Source organism: Cornus florida, unplaced genomic scaffold, assembly GCF_030987335.1.
Source record: "Cornus florida cultivar Cherokee Brave unplaced genomic scaffold, ASM3098733v1 CherokeeBrave_3.0.0_Hap2_Chr03, whole genome shotgun sequence".
Classification (NCBI taxonomy): domain Eukaryota; kingdom Viridiplantae; phylum Streptophyta; class Magnoliopsida; order Cornales; family Cornaceae; genus Cornus; species Cornus florida.
This window is the reverse complement of record NW_026775573.1, coordinates 50,560,967-50,580,303: the sequence shown is the minus strand read 5'-3', so window position 1 is coordinate 50,580,303 and position 19,337 is coordinate 50,560,967. Positions and strand designations below refer to the sequence as shown.

At 36.2% G+C, this 19,337-nt stretch overlaps 1 non-coding gene across 1 annotated transcript; it reads right to left on the bottom strand.

The window, feature by feature from the left end:
- Nucleotides 1-11,246: 11,246 nt before the first annotated feature.
- On the bottom strand, nucleotides 11,247-11,353 carry LOC132301925 (small nucleolar RNA R71). The gene has a single exon (XR_009480680.1). It is a non-coding gene; the product is annotated as a small nucleolar RNA R71 (small nucleolar RNA).
- Between the last annotated feature and the right edge of the window lie 7,984 nt (nucleotides 11,354-19,337).

Below are 19,337 nucleotides of genomic sequence, written 5' to 3'. Positions count from 1 at the left end.
CTAAGGCAAAGAATGGTTGGGACATAAATATCCAAAGTGGGTGGTACAACCCCCCCAAACTTGGGATTGACTATGATCCTGAAAAGATGGCATTGGGATAAAAGCTCATCAGATAACAAAGGGGATAATAACAATGCACAATAGACATGCAAGTGTAAATGGGAGAATAAATGAACTATGGAGAGAGGAGTAAGGATGGTCCTAAAAAATTTGGGCAGCACTCTCTCACTAAAGTCACTGGGATGCACCTAATAATGGAGTCAATCACAGATAAATATATCAATATAATAACTTGACATCCAAAAATATCATGCATATGATAAAGAAAATAAAAGTAGTATAAGGTACAACACAGTATCTGGGCCAATAGACTGGCCGCAAAAATATAATAACAATATCAAAAGAGAAGTCAAGTATCACAGATATATAAAATGAGGGAAGAGATATAGAGATCAAGTAGAGGAAGTCGGTCGAGTAGGGTGTGAACCCCGAATATCTCTGGATATGCTCTGTAGTGCAGTCAAGATGTCTGTGCCGGAGAGTAGTCACGTCTGCTCAGAGAGAGACAACTGCATCCTCTAATATCTGGATACACTCTCCTAGGCTGGGTGTCGTAGCTGGAGTGTCAGGGATGACTGGATCAGGAAACTGAGGCTTATCTTGACTCTGCTCCTGAGAATGTACTGGTGACCCTACCAGAGAGTGATATGGTGACTTTACTGGAGGCTCCCGCTCCAAGTTTATATCTATAGCTCATCCACAGCCATCAGTGGGTCTGTTGGATCATCTGTCGCTACTGCTACTGCTGCTGCCTCCTCCTCCTCCATCTCTGCTAACTCTGCTTCCTCTGCCTCTTCAGCCGCCAAAATGGCCTCGTTCTCAAGACTCTTTATCAGAGCGTTGTAGCTCTTGTTCCAATCCTTCTTGCAATAGTGGCAAGCCCTTGACTCAGGATGCCCCTCCGGGTGAAAAGGATAGTGCTGGTCCCGGAGAATCTGTGTAATCAGATGTGCAAAAGGAAAGAATATGGCTCGCCTGGCTTTGCCTTGCTAATGTAGCACGCGTACAACCTCATCATGACACTCCAGTAGAGTGTAAGAATAGAAAACCAATGGCCTGTATAGAAGGCATAGAGGGCAGTAAGAAAATCTAAGCGCCGCTGAATATTATGGCCCGCCATAAATACATTTTGGTATAACACCGAGTCCAAGAACCATAAATCATCTGGCAAGTAAGCCCTGGTGGCAAATGTCTCGCTAACACTGGCAGGCCAGTTAGAGCTGTAGCCATGTCTGCATCAGATGGCCTCCTGAGAATAGGATAATCAAGATCGGGAGGGCAGACATGTGGGCACCGAGAAGATATGGCCAATGTCTTAACTGTAACTCGGATGGGATGGCTGTCAATGGAGGTCCGTAACTCAGCTAGGTTACTCGGGGTAGGCTGGAGAGAGAAAGAAGATGGGTAATGGCGGGGAAGAAAGAGGGCTTTGGATCGATATTGGAATCGATCCAAATAACCCTTGGGTTTTATTTTTAAAAACAGTCTCCGACATGTTTGATCGATCACTTGGAGATCAGATCGATCAGGAAGGAACTCAGATCGATCGAACCGACAAAGTATTTTTGAAAATATTTTTAAATTTTTGGAAAATAAAACAAATTTTGAAATTAAAAATATTTTTGGATTTTTTTTTTTATATGAAATTTGAAATTCAAAAGAAGTCAAAATCAAAATGGAACACATAGATCGATCGAACATAGATCGATTGATCTAACAGGTGAAAAACCTGCAGACACAGAGAGGTGATTTTTTATGGGTTCAAAAATTTTTCTAAGTATGGAATGAAGATCGATCCAAGGGAAAACTGGATCGATCGAGAAAGAATTGGATCGATCTGGAAGAAATTTTGCATGATACACAGAGAGCTAAAATATGCAGAAAATTTTCGCACAATGGGACAAAGAGATGATTGGATGCAGAGATGATGTTCGATCGATCGAACCTTTTTTTGAGATTGATCAAATAGGCATAAAATGTTTAATTCGAAAATGACAGTGCATGCATTCACAATCAAAGTCCCTAACAATGTGTATGAATCCAAAACATATCTAGATGACGCAAGAAATTAAAGGTAAAATAGAAATGAGGGAGGAATAGGGTTGTAAACCCTACGAAGTACTAGTCTTTAACGTCTCTAGTAAGACGTTGGGCTCTTTTAGCCCGTATCAAAAATCTTGTTGTGCATCCCCTCCTTAACGGGGTGAAAAGCACTTTGAATCCCACCTAAAAAATTGTTCCCTAGAGAACTTGTTGGATTTGAATCAAAAGAGATTGATTGTTCTTTGACAACGCAATTCTTGGGCTTCCATGCCTTTTCAACACTTGGTTTCAAAATAACATTCTTTGAAATCATTTTGGAAGGTGAACTTTTGGAAATTCCATTTTTAAGCAAAGACTCATATTTTTCAAGTTCATTTTCAATGCAATTTTCAACAACACAAACCTCTTCATGTTTATCCATTGAATTCGGGGTTGGGTTAAAAATATTCAACTTCATTTTCATATAACCAAATCAGATTTTCATTATCCCCGTCCTACAGTTTATGTTGGCATTTGTGGTTGCCAAGAAAGGACGACCAAAGATAATAGGAATTTGGCTCTTGGGATTTGGGACCGGTTCCGTGTCTATGACTACGAAATCGATTGGGAAGAAGAACTTGTCAATTTTGATTAACACATCCTCAATAATACCCCGAGGCTTTTTGATGGATCAGTTGGCTAGTTGCAAAACGACCAACATTGGTTTTAAATCTCCTAAGCCCAATTTGACATACATCGAGTACGGAAGGAGGTTCACACTTGCTCCTAAATCAAGAAGAGCCCAATTAATAACATGGTCACCGATGACACAAGAAGTAGTAGGTGAACCGGGGTCCTTGAACTTTGCAAGTGTGTTATGTTGTAAAATAGAGCTCACTTGCTCGGTCAAAACAACTTTTTTAGGTGCTTGGCTCTTGTTCTTCCTCTTTTGGGTGCAAAGATCTTTCAAGAATTTGGCATAAGCCGGAATTTGTTTAATTGCATCCAAGAGGGGAAGGTTAATCTTCAATTGCCTAAACACGTCAATTATTTCATTCGCTTTGGTCTTTTGCTTTTCAAGAGAAATGGACCCTTTTAAGGTATCCGAAAATGGAGCTTTAGGCTCAAAATCTTTTTCAAAATCTTTCTTTGAATCACTTTCAACACAATAATTTTTCAAATCATGTTTCACAATTTTCTCAACAAGATGATCATGCACATGCAATAAAGGAGGAATAGGATGTGAAATGGGACGGGTGTCAACTTTTGGTTGCACTGGTTCACTCTCTTCATGAGAAACATCAACTTGATTGTCAATAATTTTTCCACTTCTCAAGGTTGTCACCGCATTAACATGCTTAATTGTGGGACCTTCTAAAGAGGAATTGGTTTCCACAACAAATTATTGCTTTGGTGGGGCATTTAAAGGCATCTTCCCTTTCTCTCTAGCATTTAAGATACTAACTATTTGCCCGACTTGGGTTTCTAAGTTTGCAATGGATTGAGAATGAGAGTGAAGTAATTGAGTGTTTGCCTCTAGAGTACCTAAAGCGGTCAACACTTTTCCCTCAAAAGCTGGACTCCTAGAATTTCCTTGAGAATAAGATGATTTATTAAGAAAATGAGAGTTAGAAAATTAGTTTCCATGTGATTGAAATAATGATCTATAACCTTGGGAACCTTGGCTTTACATTGGGGGCGAAACGTACTTGTTTTGAAAACCACCTTGGGGAGGGTTTGAGCCTTCCCCTTGGCTTTTCCAAGAGAAGTTTGGATGGTTCCTCCACCCAGGATTGTAGTGTGTGCCATAGAGATTATTCCCTTGGTTGACAAATGCGGCATTCACTTGTTCATGGTTATCACTTTGCACATGTCCATGAGGACAATTAGAAGTATAATGTAAGACACTAGAACAAGTCATGCAAGATTCATTAGATGAATGATGAACATGATTAGGGGAGAAAGGTACTTGATTCACCGAGTTTTGGTTGATCAAAATTAATCAAACCTTTGAGATAAAGATTTCACCTCGGAGGCTATGTCATTGGAATTGTCAACTTGATATAAGCCGATATTCTTCCTTCCACCTAGATTTCTACCATTTTTAGAGGACAAAGATCTATGCATCGAATTCTCACTCATGCTCTCATATAAACGCCACACATCATCTTCATGACTATCAAGATAAGAACCACCGATAGATGCATCAACCATTCCTTTAAAATTATCCGACAAACTTTTAAAAAAAATTGCACCAATTGCCATTTAGGGATGTCATGATGTTGGCACTTCCTAAGCAAGTCATTGAGGTGCTCCCATGCCTCGTGAAACAATTCCCCTTCCCCTTGAGAAAATTCTCTAATTGAAGTTCTCATTGCATTGGTCTTTGAAACCGGATATTACTTTTTCAAGAACTTTTGTTGCATTTTCGCCCAAAAAGTTATCGAAAAAGGCCTAAGATTGTTGAACCAATATTTTGCCTTGTCCTTAAGGGTAAAAGGAAAAAGTTTGAGTCTTAAGACCTCTTCTGGCATGTCAGTGTATTTCACGGTGGAACACACTTCATGAAATTCATCCAAATGCTTGTAAGGTTCTTCACTTGGAAGTCCATGATAATTGGGAAGCATTTGAATGGTTTGTGGTTTAATTTCATAGTGATGTGCTATAAATAGGGGTAGTTGAATGCATGTAGGTGCATTATATTCATTTGGCACATAATAATCACGCAAAACAAGAGGATGATTCACAACCGGTGGTGCTACACGAACACCTTGATTTACTTGAGCAATAGGAGGTGGGGGTGGAATAAAAATTGGCCGAGGCATTCCCAATGGAACTTGGCCTTGTTGTTGTAGAATGAAAGGTCTTGGCATGCCTAATGGGACTTGAATATTGTCATGATACACATTAGGGTGGAGGATACCTTGTTGGTCGATGTGACCAAGGTCCTTCACATAGTCGTTATTTTGCTCCTCCATTGGTAAAAATAGAGTGATGAAAGCTACCTCTTCCCCTAGGATTACGAACGATGGATTCAAGAGTCAAATTGAGTGGGACAAAAGTAGAATTTAATGACCTACGACCATGCATGCACAAACAAAACACAAACAAGCAACAAACAAGTAGCAATCACTTCGCCTCTGCAACAAATCAATCAACAAATCTCCATATACGATGATCCTATGCTCCCATGCTTGAAAAATATGCAAGAAAAATTAAATTGTCTCCACGCGGGCTCACAATCTATCTAAGAAAGTAAAAACTTGCTTCCACGCGAGCTCACGATTTAACTAGAGATTGAGTTTAGAAAAGCTCACAAAGGGTCCTTAAGCACCTTTTTTCAATGTTTGCTTAGCTTTGCAATGTTTTAGATTTTAGCCTTTTTATGCCTAGCTTAGCTCTTTGCTTTAGTATTCTTCTTTACTTCACTTCCTTTACTCAATTCACCTAGCCAATCAAGAACAAACACAATAAGTAACTAAAATAAAATAAAGTAAAAACACAATCAAAAGAGTACTAATTCCTAATTTTTTCCAAAATACGGTGTTGCCTAATCCCTGGCAACGGCGCCAAAACTTGGTGTGTGTCGTAGAACAACTAGCTAAAACATGCTAAAGAGTGGCCAAGTTTGAATTTATAAAGTGCCACTACTACCTCTAACTACTAATATATCTAGAGTGAGTATGAATCGTCCCGAGGGAAAGGAAGCAATACTGATGTGGAAATAACGTTGGACTAGTAGGTCGAGTGATCAAAGATGTTTTAATTAGTTAATTGAACTATGATGTTAACAAATTCAATAAAAACAATTAAAGTAAATAAAGGGTAGAGTATAAGAAAGAGAGATCATAAGATTTAGAGGTCACCACTAAATATCACCTTTTTAGATACTTAATGTGTAATGAATGGGGGGAAATATGTGTTGCAATACTAATATGTGTGATTGATTGAATCAACAAGCATGGATGACTAATTAAGTATACATTGTCTAGACAACCTAATGAATAGCACAATATATTAAACTAAGCCATTATTCCTTCCTTTAAGCTCACAATCAAAACACATTAACAAGTTAGAGAATTATACTACTTGCATTCATAAACATGGAACATCAAATAACAAGTATGGATTGTCCTTCCATCTAAGAAAATAAGGCAACTACACTACAACTAAGCTAGGGACATGAAAATTAAACTAATTAAACTAAGGGAGAGGCACAATCCATCAAGAAAAGAGTATGAACCATCAAACTAGCAACAAGAGTATTCCATTAAAGCACCATGCCTTAACAATCTCTAGATTCATAGCAGCAACACACATAGACATGTTTCAATAACACAAAACCTAGAGATAAACACATGAACATCTATTCTAGCATACATAGACATATGAATAGAATGAAATGATCAATTATAAGTATTAAACAGCGTAAATCATTGTAGAAACAAGATTCATATATAAATCAAATACCAAGACAAGAATTACAACACAAATCTCCTCAAAATACAAAACATCAAGATCTAGACGGCATGCTTAGGGCCAACTCTAGCCCAAGAAGATGTTTAGCCACTCATTGATGTAGCCATCCAACCTTCAAGGGCCATCTCCATGGTAGGAATGATCTTCTTCTTGATAGAAACCCTAGATGAATGGAAGAACTCCCAAATGGTGTGTATCTCTCTAATCTCTAGCCTCCTCTTCTCTCTTTCTAAGATTAAATATCTTTCTTTTTGAAAAAATGGCTCAAAATCCTTATATAGGTAGCTCAAGTGTCACACCCAATGGTCAGATCTCGTGTATTAGGGCCCCTTCAATGATTGCACTATGAGCCATTTTTTAATAAGCTAAACTCTATTTTTTTTCGAACTTAAGGGAGTTCGATCGATTGAATTCTGATGAGATCGATCAAACTAAGGCGGCACCTTTTTGGAATAAGTAGATATTTTTGGGATATTTTGGGAAAAATTTAAATGTGGTAGGTGGGGATAAGATCAAAGAAGTTCGATTGATCAGAGAATTATTGGATCGATCGAAGACGGTATTTTGGTGAGGAAAATGACAAAAGGCTCGATCTATCTTGAAATGGTTGGAACGATCACTATGAGATTGATCTGAGCTTGGTTTGATAGATCAAAACTTGCTGTTTTCCACCATTTTGCTTCCACTTTGCTCAATTATTCCATTTAGCTTGAGACTGCTTCTTTTATGTTCTAATTTAGCTGAATTGACTAATTTTGGGGATAAGCGCCTGAAAAGGGAAATAACATGAAATTAGACTAAAACGGGAAAATAAGATAGATAAAAGTTTTAGAATACTCGAGCTTAAGGGGTTTAAATGTGCACTTTTCAGCACTCATCAGTGGAAGCGATGATTGACTGAATGGAATTTAAGCGAAGGAGGAGATTGTTGGAATTTGAGCCAAGGTGGAGATTGTTGGAATTTGCGTCTCAAATTCCTATTCTAATTATGCTATTTTAGAGTTGTATTCTATTTGGTGATTTCTTTTTTGGCAAGTCTTGGCCTATAAAAAATTGTAATCCTTGTCCAACTAGGATTTGGGTTTGGAATTCTATAAATAGATACATAAGCTTTCGATTGAGACTTATGAGATTGAGAGAGACGTACTCTTGTGAGAGAGTTGATGGGTAGATGTAGTATGTGTGATACCCCTAATTTTAAAAGGATAATCTCAGTATTTATTTGTTTATTTTAATGCATTTTTAATTGATTAATTGATTACATGGCTATTTGTTAATGTGGTTATTTGAATTATTTGTTTATTTTAAATAGTATTTTAATTGAATAATTATTTGTATGATTTTACTTGCTTAAATGATGTGTAGTTATTTGTATTTTAATTTTTAGGATTAAATGAATTAAATGTTTATTTTATTATTATTATTATTTATTTTAAAGGAATGGATTTGGGCAGCAGTAATTGACCAACCAATTGGGTCGCATGAACTACTTGGATAGGAGGTCTAATGGGTACGAATATTACTAATGGATAGTTGTATATATATATATATATATATATATATATATATATATATATAATTATTAATTGTTATTAATAGTTAATATAAATATAACTATAGCCAGATATATATCATATATATAGTTATAGTGTTAATAGTTAGTTATATATATATATATATATATATATATATATATATATATATATATATATCACATTAGTTTTAGCAGACTTAGAATATATAGGTATATGATAAGTGCTTAAATGTTGTACATTTCAGCACCTAAACTAGGGTACTCGAGTCCTTGTATCTATCTTATTTTCATGTTTTAGTTCTAATTTATGTTTTTGTCAATTTCAGGTCAATAAGGTTCAAACAGACTAATTTTGGTTCACTAAAGCCTTTTCAGAGTCAAGCAAAGACATTCAGAAAAAGTTCAGAAAATGGCAAAAAAAGGTCACAGCTCATTGCTCGTATAATGTGTTTATTCTTCAAAAGCGGTCAATTATACCTTTCTCGGGCCTTTGATGATGTTCCCAAAGATGAGGAAGAAACCAATTAGCCCGAGGTCAAAATGGAGCTAAATAAGGTGTAAAAGGAAATTCTAACTCTGGGGGATCGATCCCCCACTATTCACAGAACTAAAAATGCCCTTGGGGGATCGATCCCCCAGCACCTCGCAGCATTGTGGGATTGATTTTTAATTGGTTACGGGATTTTATTGTTTTGAGCTTATTTTGTAACTTATTGGTCTCCAATAAGGCTTATTTATGGAGATAGTACCCATTAGTTTTGAGGGGGGGAATATTATTATTTTTATTATGTGGTTTTATTTTTTTGTATCGTGATATTATGCTCTCTCTGGAAAAACACGAAAATGAGAAAAGATAGGGTTCTTGAGAAAAGTTCAGAGAAGAAGAAGAGGAGCCAGATGAATTAAAGGATGGAGCTTGCTGACATCTTGCATCCATCAACCATAAGTGGCTGATTCTTCAACTTAGGGTTGGATAAACCCTAAGCATATAACCTAATTCTTAACTCTTGACTTTTGGGGATTAATTTATGTAATTTTTGTTATAGCCTTGAAATATATATTAATTCTTTCATTTGATTATCTATATCAATCTCATATTGTCTTATATGTTTTTGATTGATAATTAATTTTTACACTTGATTTCTTTGTGAATTGAATCATGTGATGGTTATGCATTGTATTAGTTTGATGTAATTATGTTCTAATTTGATGGGAATTGCTTATGTTAGATGGGTTGTACTACACAGTTAGGTTAATATCTAGTTTAAATAGTTTAATTTCAAGTTTGGATAGTTTAATTTAAGGTAAATTAGTTAATTGCAATTTAATTATTAAGTAAGTAGACAATCCATACAATTATTTGAAATCCATACTTATTGTCACAATTACATATCCTCTAGATTAATGTGTGTCAAATTTGTAACTTGGATTGATGAATCATGCTTTGAATTGGTGAATTGCACTACACTTAGTTTAATTGTTATTAGGTAATTGATTCAAACTTGAAATTGATGGTTTAGACTTTTTATTACAATTGTTATCCACATATAGATTACATAGTATTATTTTCCTAATTAGTTGAAAGTTAGTGAGTTAGGGAATGTGCTTAATGGTGAATCCTACACCCTAAGTCTCTTTCCAATCTCTTAAACTCTATTTCTTTATTGCAATCATTTAGTTAAAATTAGTTTTAATTACAAACAAAACCCTTTTTAGCAATCACATAAGCACTAAAGTAGAATTCAATTCTAAAAACCTATAATTGTTTAGATCTATTGGGACGATCCTTGCTCGTTTCATACTCCATAGTATAAGTATTTAATAATTTATAAATTATAAAATATGATGCCCACTTGACATTATTTCTAAACCTAATGTGTTGTGCATCATTTTGTGCACACGCTCGGTCGCACCATAATTTTGGCACCGTTATCGGGGATCTAACGGTTTTAAATAATTGAATTAGACATTAGTTCTTTGTTGATTGTTTACTTTTAAGTCATTTTAATTTTTATTTTCTCAATTGATTTGTCAATTAGGTACTTGAAACAAAGTGGAGCAAACACTGGACTTAGAAGCAATTAAAAAATTTTGAAGTTGCTTAAGGACCATTTGTAAGTTTCTCTTTAATTTTTGTGCTTAATTGTTAAATGTCTTGCATGCTTTGGACAGCCTAATTGGAGGCTTAATTTGAATTGTTTTATTTTTAAGTCCAAGCATGCCTTCTTGTAGAAGGCATCGGCCCGTGTGGAGGCATTTATTTGTTTTAAGTGCATTGATATTATTGAGGAGTTTGGGAACATCGTATGTGGAGGTTGAAATATTGAAGTGTTAGTGTGTTGACTTATTCTAGTGCATGCATGGTTGTAGATCACTTAATCGTCCTCTTGCTCCTGTAAATAAAAATCTCGAAGTTTCTCTTTGGCGTTTAAGAGATAGTACTAAGGATAGTCATCCAAATCTTCCAACTTTTGATCTTTCATCACTTTTAATGGAAGACTCAATAGATCCAATTGTAGATCCCATTGAAGATCTTGGTCATGTGGATCATAACGGTGTGCACCACCCACCACAAGTTCATATTATGGATCCTCAAGATGTGTATCCACCCTTGGGAATGCCACGACCAATCAATCCTGCTGTACAACAACCTAATGTAAGGATGCCAAGGCCAAATGTTGTTCCCCCAATTGGTGAGCAATAACAACAATATGTTCAAATGGCATACCCTCAACAAGGTCAAATGGCATATCATCAGCAAGGTCAAATGCCATATCCTCCTCTCAATCCTCCAATGGTCCTTAGGGATCGTTACACTCCAAATTAATATAATGCACCCACTTGCATTTAATTGCCAAATTTTCGTGCCCATCATTATGAGATTAAGGCTTCCACCATTAACATGTGCCCCCTTTTCTATGGGTTGAGCAATGAAAAGCCGTATAAACATTTAGATGAGTTCTTGGAAGTTTGTTCCACCGTGAAAATCACGGATGTTCCGGAAGAAGTCCTAAAAATGAAGTTTTTCCCTTTCACTCTTTGGGATAAAGGTAAATATTGGTTCAACAACTTGCGGTCAAATACAATCACCTCTTGGGCAAAATTGCAACAAGAGTTCCTAAAAAAGTACTATCCCGCGAGTCGAACTGATTCAATGAGAACTTCTATTCGTGAATTTAAACAAGAAGAAAGAGAACCCCTTCATGAAGCATGGGAACGTTTGAATGACTTGCTACGGAAGTGTCCACATCATGACATTCCTAAGTGACAATTAGTTTAATGTTTCTTTTCAAGTTTATTTGATGCTAATAAGGGTATTGTTGATGCTTCCTGTGCCGGAAGCTGCATAGAAAGAAATGAAGATGAAATTTGGCATGTGATGACCCTGGTTTTTAGGCCAGCGTGTCCTGTGATGAACCGTAAAGATGATCCGATAACGGATCCGAATGCGAAAGCGAAAACAGAAAACAAGACTCCAAGAAGTCAAAGTGACCTTCCATGAAGTTGTGGAACTCAACAAGAACTGATGCGGAAGCAAAAGATCGAAAATATGACAAATAAGCCCCCAGGGGCAAAATAGTTATTTTTGAAAACTATAGATTCGGGTGCCACCGAGCACACCGCTGGAAGGACAATGAAAAAATAATCAAGATGGACTCAAAAATCGCATAATTCGGAGTCCGGATGAATGAGAAACGGCATGACGAAGAAAAACGAGCACTTAAGGCAAAAAGGGTAAACTGGTAATTATCCAGGAAGAACCAGGTGCAACCGAGCACACCGTTGGAAAGGCAGCGAAAAATTAGTCAAGTTGAAAAAAAAATTCACCTGAATCGGAGTCCGGACGAAGGAGAAAAGCCCAAAAGAAGAGTTGACGTCGCGGCGGCCCGACGAGGGGCCATGACAGCCCTATGCACACGCCCATGCGCGCGCCCATGCATGCCGCGCGCGCGCTGGGTGCACCATGGTTGGCAGCAGCCCATAAAGCTGCTGTGTGGTTGTTTTTTTTAGAAAAATTCAGAACAAAGGCTGAATTTCGAGGCCTAGATGAACTTTTTTGCAAAAACACAAAGAAGAAACCCTCCTCAAAATTGAGTTTTCTATATGACACGTGAGAGAATTAAAAAAAAATGTAATATAGAATGCCCGAAATGCCCCTCCATGAAATCTGGTCATGGAGGTCCAAAAAGCTGCTAAATTGAAAAACTTAGAGCTGAACTTCGTAAGCGATTTCCGATATTAAGATGACATTTTCTGAAAAAACACGGAAAAGAAACCCCCCTCAAAATCATGTTTTCTATTCAACCATGTTGAAAGAAGAAAGTAAAACCATCGTGAAAAGTCTATAATGCCCCTAGATCAGAATATGCAAAAAAAATGCGAAATGAATTCACAAGCGGCTCAAAACACAAATGATAAGGTTTTGCCCAGAAACGACCATGCACGCAAACGTAACTTACCTATTTGGACGAGCTACAATGGTCTACGACTTAAAAATAATATCGATACAAAATCCGACCCCCCAACGGGCAAAAAGGCAAAAATGGAACTTGGAATGAAAACTCGAAATCCAAAAATACAAAACGGGATCAAATGACAGTTTGGCCCTTAGCCACATTTCAAACTTGATTTATGAGACCCTATGAAAGAATGAGAATGGAATTCCCACACCCGATGCAACCATGATGAAGCAATGACTTGCGATTTTTCAAGATTTTCACAATATTTCACGAAGTTAAAAAGTACATACGATACAATATAATGGTTATTGGCCTCCGGCCTCATCTCATACATATCAAATACATTGAAAGGAGTGTACTTAAGTACACGTTACATACATGAAATCAAATATACATATTTTGACATATAAGTCTACAAAATGACATTTCATGCTAACATTTGCATGAAATGGAAACTTGAAAGCTACACAACATCCAAGGAATACTAGGCGTCACGAACCAAGTCTTCATACCTAAAATATGCCCCAGTATCGTAGGGGTGAGTAACATAAAGCTACTCGTAGGAGATGAGCATACATCGACCTAGCATTTTACAATTTTATCACCTTAAGGTGAAACATATTAAAGGGGTTCATGCCACCTAACGTCTATATCGAAATGAGACTCAGGGAGCATCCTAAGCTACCTTAGAGTGTTTCTAGCATAAATCACATCATCTATGCCATTTAAACAATATGGAAGCACGTTATACAAAGCAACAAGATATAGGTTCTTAAAGGTATTAACTTGCAATCTCGAATACAGAAACAACTAAAGTGATCATGTCACCTAACGTCTATGTTCTGAATAAGTCTAAGGAATCATCCTAGGCCATGCTGAACAATCAAAATGCGATTTACAACTTCAATGCAATCTAACCACATAAAAGCATATTATACAAGGCAACAAAATACAATTTCTTAAAGCTATCAGCTTGAAATCTAAAGCACGAAAACAACAGAAGTGGGTCAAGCCACCTAACGTCTAAGTTATAAATGAATCAATAGGATCAATCCTAAGCTTTGTTAGAACGTCAAAACACAATTTTCAATATCGATGCAATTTAACCAACATTGGAACTTCCAATACAACGCATAAAGCACAATTTCGCAAAGTTAACATCATGTAACTTAAAATAGAATGACAAATAAGGAACAACATGTTACAACATCATCTAGTTATCAACTTGAAAATGAAATGCGAAGTCAAACAAAGTGGATACTCGGACGTCACGCCGGATCAAACCGACAACACAGTTACTTTAGGGTTACTAGCCCATGGGTAACCTTCCTATGTGCGCACTAGACTATATAGAGGGACTATCCCCTGTACTAGAACCACGTCCTAGCCATAGTCAAATAACGACATCCCCAAGTTTCTAAAATCAACAAGTTGTGTAACAACGCATATATCAAAAGGAATATGCAAGATAATCAACTATCTACTAAGCACAACCAAATTTGGAAACCTATACAATACATGCTTTAAGTCCACAAGTAATATGATGTGATGAATGTCGAATCTTCAGTGTGCGATTCGTTACACGCTATGCATGAATGATGTTAAATACGAAATGTGCAAATCATTACACAAGGTAACAATATATTCAATAAGAAAAACATATTCTCATGAGTATAAACATAGCAACTATGTTATCCAATGTTCAAAACACAACCAAATGAATATACAACAAGTCTAAGTCCATGATTTGAATATAGAAACCACTTCTAAAACATAGATCATGGAGCAAATTGATAGAATTTAAATAGATAAACACAATTAAATTCTCTAGATTTCCGATTCAATTTCAATTAACCTCAATTTAATAGATATTAAAGGGCATGGCAAGGTCATCACCTATATCCATTCTAAAACTCAATTAGGTTGTTAGAACAACAAAGTAGAACTTTAATTAAATCATGCTAATTTAAATCCTAAGGTTCTAAAACAACTTCAAATAGTCCCAAATTAATATATACTAGTAAACAAGTCATGGCCAATACAAACATCAAGTTAAAACCTTAATTAAGCTAATGGGACCACAAAATAGATTTTAATTAATTCTTTTAATTAAAATCTCTAGATTTTTAAACTTAACCAAATGCTCTCAAATTAACCTATGTTGGAAAACATGCCAAGGACTAATGTAATATCACATTACAAGTTTATTTCATTCAATTTACGACCGTGCGAATTAAACTTTCACTAAAGTTAAATATAAAACAAAAGTTGCAATTCTTATGCAATAAATCCCAATTTAATACATATGAACAACCATACCAAAACTTAATTTTATAGTATGCCACAATACAATTCCAAGTTGTATATCACCATTAGGATTAAATCTTAAACATGGAATTTAATTAAATAAAAGGTTTCAAAACCTAACCGAATATTATAAATCAAATATATGTAAAGCTATATGGCATGTAAATCAAGAATATCAAGTCGGAATTCAAATATAGTGAATAGTGCACTCGGGGCAAATTAATTAATCAAATTAATTAATAATTACTAATTTTCAAAACACCTCCAATTACTTTCAAATTCAATTATGTTGGAGAGCATGCTAAGGCCTAATATAATATGTTAACACATATTAATTTCAAGCTAGTTAAGGCCATGTGAATTAATCTTTCACCTAAGATAAATATTAAATAAAATCTTTAATACTTATTCAAATGTTCCAATTTTAATACACGACAATGAGCATATCAAGGGGCAATATAAAATCATGCTACAGGTTTAAACCAAGTCATGAGCAACCGAAAAAATTAGATCCCGTACAAGAAAAATAAATAACAAAATCTCTAGATTTTATATTTAATCATGCAAACAAGTAGTATAAGCATCACAAACATGCCATATAACAAGAATTTAAATCTAGAACATCTCCTACCTCAATTTGAGATGAAAATCCCAAAGGCCCACCAAAATAAAAGTGCTTCGAATTCGACGATACCGAGAGGTTTTGTCGGGGACAACACCGTGAACAAGAATCCGCAAGAAGCCCCATGAAAATCTCAACTTGACTCCAAACTCGAACTCGAAAAATCGTCGAAAATGGATTCTAATAAGGGCAAAAGGTAGAGTATGTCGAGGGAAGCAATAAATGCTAAGGCCGGAGGATTTCTACCAAGGAAAAGTGGACCAAAGGAGGAGAGAGAAAGTGGCAGCCATGGCTGCTAGGAAATCCGGCCAAGAGAGGTGGGGAAGATGACCAAAATCTGATTTTTCACTTTAGGGCATCCTATTTATAGCAAGTCTCAAAAACTGCCCCGAAAGGGTCCCACCGGGTCCGGAAAAGTGGATTTTGAGCAGACGCGCTCGAACAACTAAACTCCATGAACAAAAAAGATTCAAAATGAGAAAATATGAACAACGGAAGAAACAGTGTCAAAAACTGAGTCCCGAGTAGAAAGTTATGCCCCGAACAAGTTCGGCGGCAACCGGGTCTAGAAACTTTGAAACTGGAGAAAAATGACCAGAAAGAAATTCTAAGAGTCCACGACTCGACGAAATGTGAAAATAAATCCCGTACGAGGATCCAGGCCCCAGACGAGACATTTTGCAATAACTTTCGTTAATTGCACAATGGCCCCTACAAAAAGGGTTAACTGCGAAACTGCCCTAGAATGAAAATATCTTCCAAAAGATATTTTCTTAGATGCCCCTAAAATAAAATATCTTCAAAAGATATTTACAAAAAAACCCCAAGAAATGAAAAAGATTCTAAAGAATTGTGCATCCATGCCCCTGTGGGCACCAGGAGCAACCAGAGTACTTTCTTGCAAAAGTAAAGATACGTATTTCGAGGAAACCACTCAAGATGTAGGCACGTGAAGTCAAAAACCAACTCCGAGCACGAAAAGTGAGGTTGTGCCAAAAACTGACAAACGGAGATAAGGCGAAATAGGGAAAATGACAGAATAGGGAAAAGATAGCACATAGTGTCCAAAAACGAAAAATGCGAAAATGACTCGGTCCTCAAAGGAAGTTGTCAATTCACATGAAAGAGTCTCAGAAACCAATTCTGAGCACTCGAGATGACACTAAGCGACACGAAACAGAGCTCAGAAAGGAAAATTAAATGAAAAAAATTCATTCGTAAAATTTCAGGAAAAATGAAAGGAAGGCAATTGACCAGATCATTACATGGTATCTATTCGAAAAAATGAGTGAAAACTCAATGCATAGATCTTTATCTTCTAGGGTTGGTCACCTAGTAAATATGGGAGGAAAGAAAGCTCTAAATCAAATAGATACTTCTATGAAAATTGCCGCTGAGGTGAAAAATCTTACTCAAAGATTTGATAAATTCCTTTTGAATTAAGGTCCGGTAATTCAATCTTATCCTTATTATTCCAGTGAAATGTGCATGACTTGTTCTAGTTATACTCACCATACTTCAAATTGCCCTCTGGGACAAATCATCCCAAGTGAGTCTCAAGAACAAGCAAATGCCGCTTTCATTCATCAAGGGAACAACCCTTATTCTAATACTAACAATCCGGGGTGGAAGAATCATCCAAACTTTGCATGAAAAAATCAAGCAAATGGTGCAAACCCTCTTCAAACTCAAGGTTACCAAGAAAAGTATGTTCCTCCACATCTCCAAAATCAGAATTCTCAAGCTTACCATCTTTCATTCTATCCTCAAAATGTGAATCAATATTCTCATCTTCAAGTATCAAATTCTCAATCCTACTCTTAACCTTAAGCATCAAATTCTCAGTCTTACTCTAATCTAAATCAAGTGCCTCCCAAGAGTCCCGCTTTTGAGGACAAGGTCTTGGAAGCCTTAGGTGATCTCCGAAAGGACAATCAATTGTTTCATTCTCACTCTCAATCAATTGCAAAGCTTGAAGCTCAAATTAGCCAAATAGCTAATTCTTTAAATGTGAGAGAGAAAGGTAAGTTGCCTAGTCAAACTGAGACCAATCCTAATGGGTAATTTATGGTGCAAGCAAGTCCTTCATCGGGATTTTCTATAAATGAGCAAGTTCAAATAATTACTACTTTGAGGAGTATGATACCCCCGAATTTCCAGATGCGGGTTGGCCAGGCCCACGCCCGATAACCCGAGGATATCAAATCAATTAGTAATAATCGAACACAGAATACAAATAAGAAAACAAGAATAAATAAATTTCTGAAAAGAATCTAGAATAATAATCCAAAAACCTCAGAATAAAATTTAATTAACAAAGAATGATTCTGATACATCCTACTTCTCCATTTCTATTATAACTCGGGAATCCATCCAGTAGACCCCTAAAATACCTCACTGAACTCAAAAGATTGGAAATAAAACCCAAGTCGAAAAGGTGAAATAAAACCCTGGTCATCGGTGGAGTGAATAACTGTATCTGCTCAGCACGATCCAGCTCCAAGTCTGGAACTAACAAACACCTGTAAAAATAAGAGTGGGTCAGGCCCACATGCAAATTCATCTCTAACTACAATCCAAACAGTGACTCGATACGCAGATACACCCTAGATATCTCAACAATAGCTATCTAGTCCATACATATAGATATATCCACACTAAGGGACATTCACTGGACTACAGTAGAGGTCTCAACCTGAATAGAAGGCAACATGCGAAAACGCACCAAAAGGTGGGCATGAGTACCTAGACCTAACAGGGTACACCTCAATCTACTATAGCCAGCTACGCATCCACTGCATATACGCACCCTAACCAATGAGTCTGAGGCTCAAGCTTATCTCGTGGTACCATAATCATATATATAAAGTCCGTCCAAAACCAGGGTATGTAATTCAAATATTTATTGAACTGACATACAATAAATAAGCTAGTTAGTCTATCAACTTATTCAGTTGATATGACTTAACTATCATCCATTAATCCAGGAAGCCACTCAACTTAGTTGCAGTTGATTTGACTTAACACAATTAGGATTTAATAGTTTTAAATCCATTCCTTTAATCCATTAGGTTAGGTTTAGGCGTTTTGAGCTAAACCGTCCCCTAGTATGTCACCGTCCCATACCGGTGCATACAATCCTCCATATCCATGTAATTGACAGAATATATTTATTCAGCAATTTAAATCCAAAACCATGTAAAAAAATTACAGACTATCAATAACAGTACAGCAATTTAATAACTAGAACCAAAAGCCAGATAATTGCAGAATAGTTTATACCACACCACAGCAATTACAGTTCAAAACCATAATCTAATTACTTGTATGATAATATCTAAGATCCCACAATTAACATCCAAACCATGTAATTACAACCTATAAATAATAGTATAGCATTTTACAATCCAAAACCATCACAAATAATTACAAAAGACTATTTATAGTTTCAGCAATTTAAATCCAAGAGTTAAACCATGTATTTGGAGGAAACGGTTTAAAGGTTCAACAACTAGCATCCATAGCATATGTAGATCACATCTAATATATCAATGACTCTATCATGCATTAAAAATAAGTTTTTAAATCACATTATAGTCCCATAAATTGCTAGATTAATTTGAGCAACTTAATTTTCTCCATCAGGTAACCGCGTGCTAAGTTGTATACTGATATTCTGTTTAATCTGTTAGCACAGAGCCCCAATAAGCTACAAGTCTAATTGTTATTCAAAAGACTCCATCACACATTTAAACTTTAATTTAGAACTATATTATAGCCCCTTAAATTGTTAAATTAAAATTAGACAATAAATTTCCTTCCAGCCGTTACCCGTACGCACAATTGTTAAATT